This window comes from Lycium ferocissimum, chromosome 4 (assembly GCF_029784015.1).
Source record: "Lycium ferocissimum isolate CSIRO_LF1 chromosome 4, AGI_CSIRO_Lferr_CH_V1, whole genome shotgun sequence".
Taxonomy (NCBI): Eukaryota; Viridiplantae; Streptophyta; class Magnoliopsida; order Solanales; family Solanaceae; genus Lycium; species Lycium ferocissimum.
The window spans coordinates 14,678,722-14,689,160 of record NC_081345.1 but is presented as its reverse complement, the minus strand read 5'-3'; the positions used below and the strand labels follow the sequence as shown (position 1 = coordinate 14,689,160).

General features: G+C 37.1%; 1 non-coding gene across 1 annotated transcript; it reads left to right on the top strand.

Annotated features, from left to right (window-relative positions):
• The first annotated feature begins 342 nt into the window (after positions 1–342).
• LOC132054991 (small nucleolar RNA R71) lies at positions 343–448 on the top strand. Its single transcript, XR_009414460.1, has one exon. It is a non-coding gene; the product is annotated as a small nucleolar RNA R71 (small nucleolar RNA).
• The last annotated feature ends 9,991 nt before the right edge of the window (positions 449–10,439 follow it).

The window sequence follows — 10,439 nt, the reverse complement described above, 5'->3', positions numbered from 1 at the left end:
CCTTTTTGTAAGACTGCCTCTTCCTCACAAACATTTACCTTCTTGATCTGGGATTCATCGAACTTCTTCGTCAGCAAGGAAATATTTGTTGCAAGTTCTGCCAAGGTTTGCTGAGTATCTTGATTCTCCTTCACTATATTCTCGGATCATAGCACTACCGAACGGTACCACATCGAATTGTTTGAGTGCCAAGCCTGATTATGAGTTGTCAGCTTGTTAAGTATGGTGGTCACCCGTCGATAAGACTTGTTCATAAAACAACCCTCAGCTGCATTATTCGCAACTGACTGCGACACTGGATCCAACCCTCGGTAGAACTTCTCCATTAATATGTTCTCCGGAAAACCATGATTTGGGCTCTTCTGCAAATAATCCTTGAATCGCTCCCATGCTTCATATAATTGTTCCCCCTGTCGCTGCTTGAATTCATAAATCTTGTCCCGAATTTCAGCCTTCTTGCTAGGAGGGTACCATTTTGTGAGAAACGCAGCCACCATCTCTTCCCATGTAGTGATCGAATTTCTGGGCACCTTCTCGAACCATGTTCTTGCCTCTCCAGCCAAGGAATATTTGAATAACCTCAACCGAATAGCATCTTGTGGAACATTGTTCTGGATGTGATTAGCACACACATCCACAAAATTCTGCAAATGACGTTGAGGGTCATTCTCGGTAGAGTTCCGAAAATACCCCTCAAGCTTCAATAACTGATATAGAGAGGAATCAATTTTCACCGACGCTGCTCCAACTCGAGGCTGAACAATAGCAGATGCATAATCCTCATCTGGAACAAGCTCAGCAAACACATTCTCTTCATCTGACTCATTTGCCGGATTGATCAACCGATTCCCCTGGTTACCAAAGACGTTGATTTTGCTGATTCTGATTCATATTCACCTGGTTTACACAGAGTAGAAAACAAGGTGTGATGGAATAAGCAAAAGACTTCAATAAAGCAAACACTATTTAGTAATTTCAAAACCGTATTCCCCGGCAACGGCGCCAAAATTTGATACGCTCAAATTACACCTATTAATGGTATAACGCGGACGTTGTCAAATATAGTAACCCAACAAGGTTGGGGTCGAATCCCACAGGAATATGGTGTGAAAAGTTTACTAAAATCGTAGATGCTAAATTTTAGGTCTAATATCTTAATCCGATGAGTTTTGGCAAAGGTTGGTTTTTTTTTATAACTAATTGCTAGTCTATTGATTTGGTGGAAGTTTATGGTAAAAGAAACTAAGGTTGTGTCCCCGTTAGATAGGGTGTATGATCATGGGTATTGATCTTGATATACTTCTAATGGATCATTATATGAATGCACTTAATCTCTATGTGAATCTCTACTATTTCCCAATAAATAAAGATTATGTCTTTCTATGATTTTCCCAAATATAAGAAAGTGGTTATGAAGAATGATTAATCATGCCAAGTAAATTCTTCTTATTCCTAAGTGAATTTATTAAACAAAGTTTAATGCTTTGAGTTCTTGTTGTTTATTCTTACCAACCCTAATTATTTTCCCAAATAAATCAAGGTTTGTGGCTTTAATCAATGTTTGCAACCATTAATTATGAATGAAGAATGAAGAATAAACAAACCCTAATAATCCATTATTTGTATATCAATCACAACCCAATCACAAAACACCCATCAATTGGGTTCACAACCCTAGTAAGGGAAATTAGCTACTCATGACAAAGAACAAGAAACAAGAAATTGAAGAGTTCATAATTGCTTACTTTGAATAAAAGAGGAATTGAGAATAATTGGATTGATGTTAGAACCTTCAAAAACTTGAGAGTATTTTATGTTCTAAGTCAAAAACTAAAAATATCAGAACTCTCTAATAAAACCCTACAATGGACTATTTATATGTTTGGAAAATACACAAGTTACGATTTGCACTTTAGTCCCGTCATGATTTAAATACGGTCCGTAAATCACTTTACGGACCGTAAAGTGGTTCGAGCCCGTGTCGTCTTCTCAATTCGTGAAATCTCAATCTTCTAAAGTACGGACCGTAAAGTGGTTTACGGTCCGTAAACCTCCTCGTCGTCTTTCGGCTTCCAAAAGTCGGACTTTCTCGCAACCGCTCGACTTAAATACGAGATGGAATACGGACCGTAAACCGAAATACGGTCCGTAAACTCGAGCTCGTAAATCACCATCTTCCCAACTTGACTTTCGTTTCGAAATCCTTTAATACGACCATGGAATACGGCCCGTATTGTAGAATACGGTCCGTAAACTGCATTTACGACCTGTTCTTGCACTTCAACTGTGATCAAGTCAAATCTGTTCCTTTTCCTGAAAAACACTAGAAAACACGTAAAATCACATAGACTCGCTTAAAAACAAGTAAAACTTATAGCTTACATTCTTCGTACCGACGTCCTTTTGTTTGTGTGGACGGCTGCGTCATGCCGCAGGTGGCCGGGGAGACGGACTTGATCCATAGCCGTATTTTCTCGGGGACTACATAAGGAGCTCCATTTCATTCGGAGCCTGACTTTTGGTATAGATTCTTTTGTGTACATACTTATGGGCACGGCGGTGTCCTGTCCCGCCTATATGATATGACATACTCTTCTTAGAGGCTCGTAGATATGTGTATATGATCAGATATGTTTGGCCTTGTCGGCCTATATTTTGGGATATTATTTTGCCAAGCCTCGTCGGCTTATGTACATTTATATGGGCAAAGTTGCTAATGTTGACATAAATGAATTGTCGTCCTATGAGATTAGAACGGTAATGAATGAAACGTATGATTTAGCCATGTGGCTCACCTAGATGAAATGTGAAAGTATGTTAAGAGGTGCCCGGGTGGGTTAGCACCGGGTGCCCGTCGTGGTCCTCCGGTTGGGTCGTGACAATTCCCTGCGGTTGAGCTATGATGAAGCTAAGCATCAGCTAGACAAAGAGAAGAGATCCGTGTAGGAAAAGAATGCTGAGCTCCAAAGCCTGCAGATTCTCATCCGCCGCCTGACAAGTGAACTGGAAACCGTTCGGGGCCCGCTGAGATGTTCAGAAGCTTCCCGGGCCCGTCTTCGGGCAAGATGGGAGAGCTTACAGTGATGCAGGGCTTCCCAAGAGCATAAGGCCAGCCTGATACGCTACCCTCTAGTCCTGAAGTCTCACCGGGATGCCTTTCAAGAGGCCTTAGATAAGAAGTTGAACCTGTCCAAGGCCTTGCTATATGCAGACGTAGATTTTGTGGCTGCGGAGTCTGCTATGGCGAACCTGAGGTCGTCGGAGGACATCAGCTCCGAGAGTAGAGGTCCAGGGGCTCCTCTTGCTGAGGGTGGTCCCACCTCCCCTTAAATTTTGAATCCAGATAATTCTGACGGGCCTGTGAGCTCATGCTCTATTGATTTTATGGCTTGCATGCCCTTGTTTTAATTTGTTTTGAACAATTGTGTTTGTCGTTTTGAGTTTTACATCAAGGTTTCCGTGAAGTCTAGTTTTTATAGCTTCTCTAGCGGGCCTTGCAGTTGTCTTTTGCCTCTGGGACTTACGAGCCCGGAGAGATTTTATAATAGATGTTCCAGTGTTTTAAAGACTTTTTATGTATGCTATACTTCTCGCATTCCTTTTATCTTTCTTGAAGAACAAGAAGCATAAGTTTGCAGCTCCTTCAACTCCGAAGGTCGGGTTTGCCTATAGTTTTTTTCCCCCGAGCCTTTGGATGGGAAGTACCCAATTTTTTGATCTCAGTCCCCTGAAAGGCTTGGACTTTGATAATTCCGATTACCTTACCGGGATGTCCGAACCGCACTTGGTACCGGTTTTTGAACTTTAAACCTTCTTTATTAGAATTTTTTATTTTTAATAAGAGAGGGCCCTTATGTTTCGGTGCTTAGAAAATGACGCCTCCTATTCGCTTTGGAGGGAAGATTTTTTCGGTATAACTTTAGTTGCATCAGTTTAATGTTTAACATGACAAAAGTACTTGCTTATCATGGCAAAATCATTCGCTTAACATGGAAAATATATTTAATAAAGGAAAAATTCGTTTATTTCCTTAACTTTAACTTGAGTTGCAAAACTCCGACTGCCATCTAGTGTGGTCAGTCTGGTTATATCCGGGCAGTCCCCGGTGATTATTTTTAAACCTTGAAACTACCGCCGTAGCCATAGCCAGAATCGCCTTTTCATCAAGCTTTAGTGTATATATATGTATAGCCTTCGGGAAGCATCCGAACTCAAAGGTTTCAGACCCTTAGTAAAAGCCTCTACTGCCCACTCGTCCGGAATGACAGGCAACAACATACGCTCGCCTGAATAAGGGTGACGAAATCCCTGAGATGTTCCGACTCTCCCTGAGCAATGCGGAAGATGTTCGCCTTTTTGGTTTTTACCTTCCTCGCGCCGGCATGAGCTTTGATGAAGATGTCGGCCAACATGGAAAACGAAGTGATTGAGTGTTCTGAAAGCTGGGAACACCATATCAAGGACCCTCGGGTGAGAGTCTCACTGAATTTTTTAATCAACACCAACTCGATCTCCTTTTCTTGCAAATCATGACCCTCTACCGCCATAGTGTAGGCCGTAATGTGCTCCTGCGGGTCTGTGGTCCCATTTATTTGGGAATATCAGGCATCTTGAACCACTTCGGATTGGTTCTAGAGCTGACTCCGGCGTGTAGGCCCGCTGACTGTACTTTTTTAAATCAGGGCCCTCTACGACCGGGGGTGCCCCGGGGATTTGACTGAGGCACCTCTTAAACTCTTTTGCGTTCTTCTTAGCTTCCTTGGCGGTTTGATCTATCTTCCCCGTGATCTCTCTCATGAATCGCCTGACTTCGGCTTGGAAGGGATCATCGGAAGCATACTCGCTTCCGGAAGCGTCTCCGTTCCTTCCCGCACTTTGCCTGCTTCCATCGGTGGCATTTACATCAACAGTCGTAGGCGTGCCGGTGGGAGCTGTGACCCTGTCCACTGGTACTCCCGTGAGGGCCTCAACGATCCTCTTCAGCCGCTCTACTTCTGCCACCGTCTCGTGATTTTGCCCCCTCAGAATGACGGATGGTTTCCGCCATCGGTTCGTCAGTGAAGACTTTGTCCGTTTCAGTGTTGAGATTGTGCTCTCCTTCTGTCGTTCCATTACCTGCATTAAGTTGTTGCAAACCTGTTTTAAGGGGATGTCCATTTGGTCCCAGTAGGAGATGGCCCTATTGGTTTGCAACACTGGGGTTGTCGTTAGCTCCTGTCATACTTGAAATTGATGCTTAGACGAAACAAGAAACTTAAGAGAGATTAGTAAAACAAACAATGGTCATAATGATAACCACAATTGTCCTGACCCCACGGTGGGCGCCAAACTGTTTACCCGTAAAACAGTTTAGTCATTTATAGACGTGGTCAAGGACACGTAGATCAGAGTGACTAGTAAGATTAGACTGTTAATATAGAAATAATGTAAACACGTGTGAATAAGCAAGAAATAAAGGGAAAGCCTGGGCAATAATCAATTGGCTCGGACGTAGCTTTCAATTGGCTCGGACGTAGCTTTCTCTATTCCGATCTCGACGTGGCACTGGAACTTAATATGAACACAATAAAGTAAAAAGCTAAGCAAAGAATTTGTAGTGGAACTGAGTATATTATCTTATATTTCGTGACCTTTACAATGGGAGTGACAATCCCTATTTATACTAAGAGCTAGGGGCGCATATTCCATGTATTACGCCCCTGCTCATAATGAGCTTTAGATACATGACAATAATGAACAATGATGAGGGCCATAAAGCACGATTGCACCAAATCTGTAACGCTTGGACTGACTTATAACGGAAGACCGTTGGAGTCTCTTCCAGAGCTGTTACGCTCCACCACGTCTGGGCACCCTTCCGGTACCATGTTGCTACCACCGGTGGTAGTATGACTCGTCCTTTATGCCACGTGTCCTAACCGTATTGATACAGTTGTACCCTCTGCATTTAGCCCAATACAACTTTCACATGTGGAATGAAAAAAAAATGAATAACTAATTCAATCGCAACGTCAGCGTATGCTAATCCAACATATAAATGCATAAAAGCACACACGACAAGCAAGTTATGGAGCAAAGCGAATCAAAGAATTATTTTGCGTACTGAAAGTCATACGTTCACACTTCCCATATTATTATTTTTATGTTTTCACACTGCACGTTTTAAATAAACCAACATTTCATCATCTTTCTAATTTATTATTTATGAATATAGACAAAGTTGTGTAACGAACATAGCATACTAAATAAATTGATTTAAGTGGTTCATAAGCTATATATGACTGAGCAGGAAAATTTTTAGGCAAAAGGGTCAAAAATATCCCTCTACTTTGGGAAAAAAGTTAAAAATATCCTCCAAATTAATTTTGGATCAAAAATATCCCTCACATCATCAAAGTTTTCACATATACCCCTGTCTTAACGGAAATTCCCAAATCCGCAAAGATAATCCGGTTTCATTTTTTAAACTCGCTCCATTATTTAAATCCGACCCAACTATATAAAAACCTATGATCCTACGATCACATTTTTTCACCCTGGTCTACATGTTTAAAGGGGATTGTAGGATCGTAGGTTTTTATTTAGTTGGATCGGGTTTAAATAATGAAACGGGTTTAAAATATGAAATCGAATTATCTTCACGGATTTGAGAATTTCCGTTAAGACAAGGGTATATGCGAAAACTTTGATGACACGAGAGGTATTTTTGATTTAAAATTAATTTGGAGGATATTTTTTAGTCCTTTTCCTAAAGTAGAGGGATATTTTTGACTCTTTTCCCAAAATTTTATTATGTAGGAGGCACAAGTATGATGTGAAAGACAAAAAAACTTGTGTGAGTCTCCTTTCATATTTTGCCAAGTGGATTTTAGGTCCCACCTCAGCAAAAATTGGCCAAAGACTCATCCCTGCAAAATTACTTGTGTGAAGGAGAAATATAAACATGACAAGTGGAATATGGTGGGTCCATTGTCAGCACACCCTCTCTCACTTATTTTCCTTCTTTTGTACTTATCACTTTTATGCTTCTCTTTTTTATTTTTTATTTTTTTATTTTTTTATTTTTTATGACCTTATCTTCTATTTGTAAAATTATATTGATATTGATACTAGCCAACGCTTTTGATTTCTCTCTTATTTTTCCCAGTCTTTTCACCGGTTGTGTTCCCAATATATGCAAAAGACTGAACTTTCTTTTTATTTTTGAAAAATTAAATGGGGTTCTAGATTTGACAAGGGCCCGTTTGGCCATGAGAATTTTTCATCTTTTCCCGAAATTTTTTTCACTTTATTTGAAAATTAGTGTTTGATCATGAAAATTTCAAATACAACTTGAAGAAATTGTATTTGAAATTTGAAAAATATCAAAAAACCTTGTTTTCACTTTCAGTACATTCAAAACAACCAAGTATTCTTTGCAAAAATTATAATCAAACACAACTCCATCTTCAACTCCAACTTCAAAATTTCAAATAAAGTAAATAATTTTTTGTTTTTATGGCCAAACGCCTACTAAATATAGAACCAAAAGTAAAATTAGAAAAAGTGAAGTTTCAAATAATCCCGGAGTTTCTAAATTTCTCACTGGAATTTTGCTTCATCATTTCATGCTCATTATATGAGATTAACAATCATCTTTATGTTTTTTTTTTCTTTATGTAATTCTAATCTAAAAGTAATTTACAAGTTTTAGGAACTAAAACTTAAAACTCAAAGTAATTTTAATTATTCCATTGTATTTACTTTTATTTGTTAAAGGGAAAACTCATTAAAACATACCCTCTTTCATTTGTTATGGAGATGATTCATTTTTTTTTAATTACATAGGGTGTAGAGGAAGAGAAAATGGGGGAGGGGATTACAACATGGGGATTCGAACCCCCACCAACAAGGTAAAAGTTCAGATAGCCAACCAACTGAGCTACTGGATCCCTACGAGATGATTCATACTGAGCTTTTCTTCTATCAACACTTAATAGATTTAAGAGTGCTATTATCTATTAAAAAAGAAATTCCAAACAATGAGTTGGAAACAATTTCTGTAAGCACACCAATTGTATAAGAAGAGGAACCCAAAACAGCAAAATGAAATTCGTTTATAGAAATTTATTTTGGTTACTTATTTTGAACTCTAGAACCATGTTTAGTTTTCAGAAATAAATTAAAACTGAAATCTTAACGGTGTGCAGTGTGCACTTATTAGCGAATGTAGGAATAAAATTCATGAAACACAGAAAATTGAAAAAAGAAATTTGAGGTAGTTTCAATCCATTTTTTCTATTTTATTTTAGTGGTGAAGATATGATGTAAAAGTGAGGGAAGATATAGTAATTAGGGAAGCATAAATGGGATTGTTGAAGAGAAGAAAGAAAAAATAAATAAATACTCCCTCCGTTCATTTTTACTTGTCCATTATGAATTTTACACATTTCTTAAGAAATAATAAATAAAGGGCATATTTTATCATGATATCCATATTAATTGATGTGTAATTGCATTGGATTTGAAAAATAATTTGAAATAAGTAATTAATGCTAAGAGCAAAATAGAAAAAATAAATTATTTTTCTCTTGATATATAAAAGTAGATAAGTAAAAGTGAAAATTTATTTATGAAATAATGGACAAGTAAAAGTAAACAGAGAAAGTAAAATAGAAAACCAAAGGAAATGTAGGTAAGAGAGAGTGCTGACGGAGCACCCACCATATTTCACATGGCAAATTTTGAGAGGAATATAACGCAACTAATGTCTTCCCATTAGGTGTGCCTCGCTCATGATAAAATTTCTCGACTGAGCAGCTAGTTACTTGTGAGATGTTTGGTTACATGATGAGAAATTTTATTTTGAGTGTCACATGTCAAGTCATACTTGTGTGAGACTTAAAGTTGGACATTTAGACCCAGTGGGTCCCACTTCTACCACCATTTTCTCTCTTTTAATCCATCTTTCCTCATTTTAAACAGCCTCCCATACCAGAAAATTCTACTTCACTCTCCACATCAAAATTTCAACATATTACTCTCTCCTGCCTTAGCCCAAGACTCATTTGCTCTCTCTTTTAATTATTCCCTCACTCGTTTTCAGAAAGAGATAAAAACATTCCATGAAATCACAAAGCTTTTCATCCAAAATTAACAATTAAATCAGATTATTTTGCAATAAAATTGATACCCCATAAGATTATTCATCATTATCTAGAAAAAAAATGAAAAGCAAGAAACATGAAGATTCTGTTTAACGATACCAGAAAAAAACAGATTCGAACTCTTAACATATTTTGTACGCACAGTTTTTCATGAATATTGAGTCCCCCCGGCTGCTTCATCGTGGGGTTTTCAAGCAATGAAAAAGAATCTTAAAAAAAATAAATTAATTCACATGCTTAAAAAGATACTCCTAGAATTTACAAATAGTTAATTAATATTGTAATTAGAAAATAGATTTTGAATGGAGAAAAAACAGAAAACCGAAGTTGATAGGGGAGGAAAAATACTTTAAATTAACTTTTCACCCTAATTTCTACCATAACCCCATTCACAAGTATTAAATCATTCCCTGTCAACCCATATTTATTCTCCCAAGTTGTTGTTTCTTTTACATAGGAAACAATAATGGAAAATAATATAGATCTATAATCTTCGGATTTCTGAAAATAAAGTGAATAATCCGTGTTGAAAGAAAACTCAAAAAGTGTTGAGGAAATGGAACAATCACATGACAATTTTTAGGCTAAGGAAAGTGGGAGTATTAGTTTGGGAAAGTGAAGGAGAATTTTCTGGTTGTAAAAAAAAGGAAACTTTACTAGAAAAGGCTGTTTGGAATGTGGAAGACGAATTAAAAGAGAGAGAAAATAGTGGTAGGAGTGGGACCCACTGATCCAAATGTCCAACTTTGAAGAGTCTCACACAAGTGTAGTAAAATTTCTAGTTAAATGATAGCCCTTGTTTAAAAGTTTAAAATTTTCTTGCTTATTTAAAATCGGGGGGGATTATTGGGAACAACGTTTAAAATTTTAAGAAAGAAAGGCCTGAAAATTTAAAAAAAAAAAAAAAAAAAACGGGCTATTTAAAGGGGTTTTAAGGTATTTAAAAAAGGCTTAAACGTTTTTTTTTTTTTTAAACTTTAACCCATACTTTATTTTTTTAATTTTTATTTTTTAACAAATTAATTTTTTCTTTTTTAAACTTTCTAATTATAATTATTTGAAAAAGCCCCGCTTTTTTAATTTTTCCTTTCAATTATTAATTTTAATTTTAATATTTTGGGGAGTTGGGGTTTTAAATCAAGTTATTTGGTGGGTTTAGAAATTTTCCGCCTTTAAAATTAAAAAATTTTTTTTTGTTCAACTCTATCTTTATTTTTCTAATTTTAATTCAAATTTTTTAGCATTTAATTCTTTTTTAATTTTTTGATTTTTTTTGAAAATTTTTGATTTATT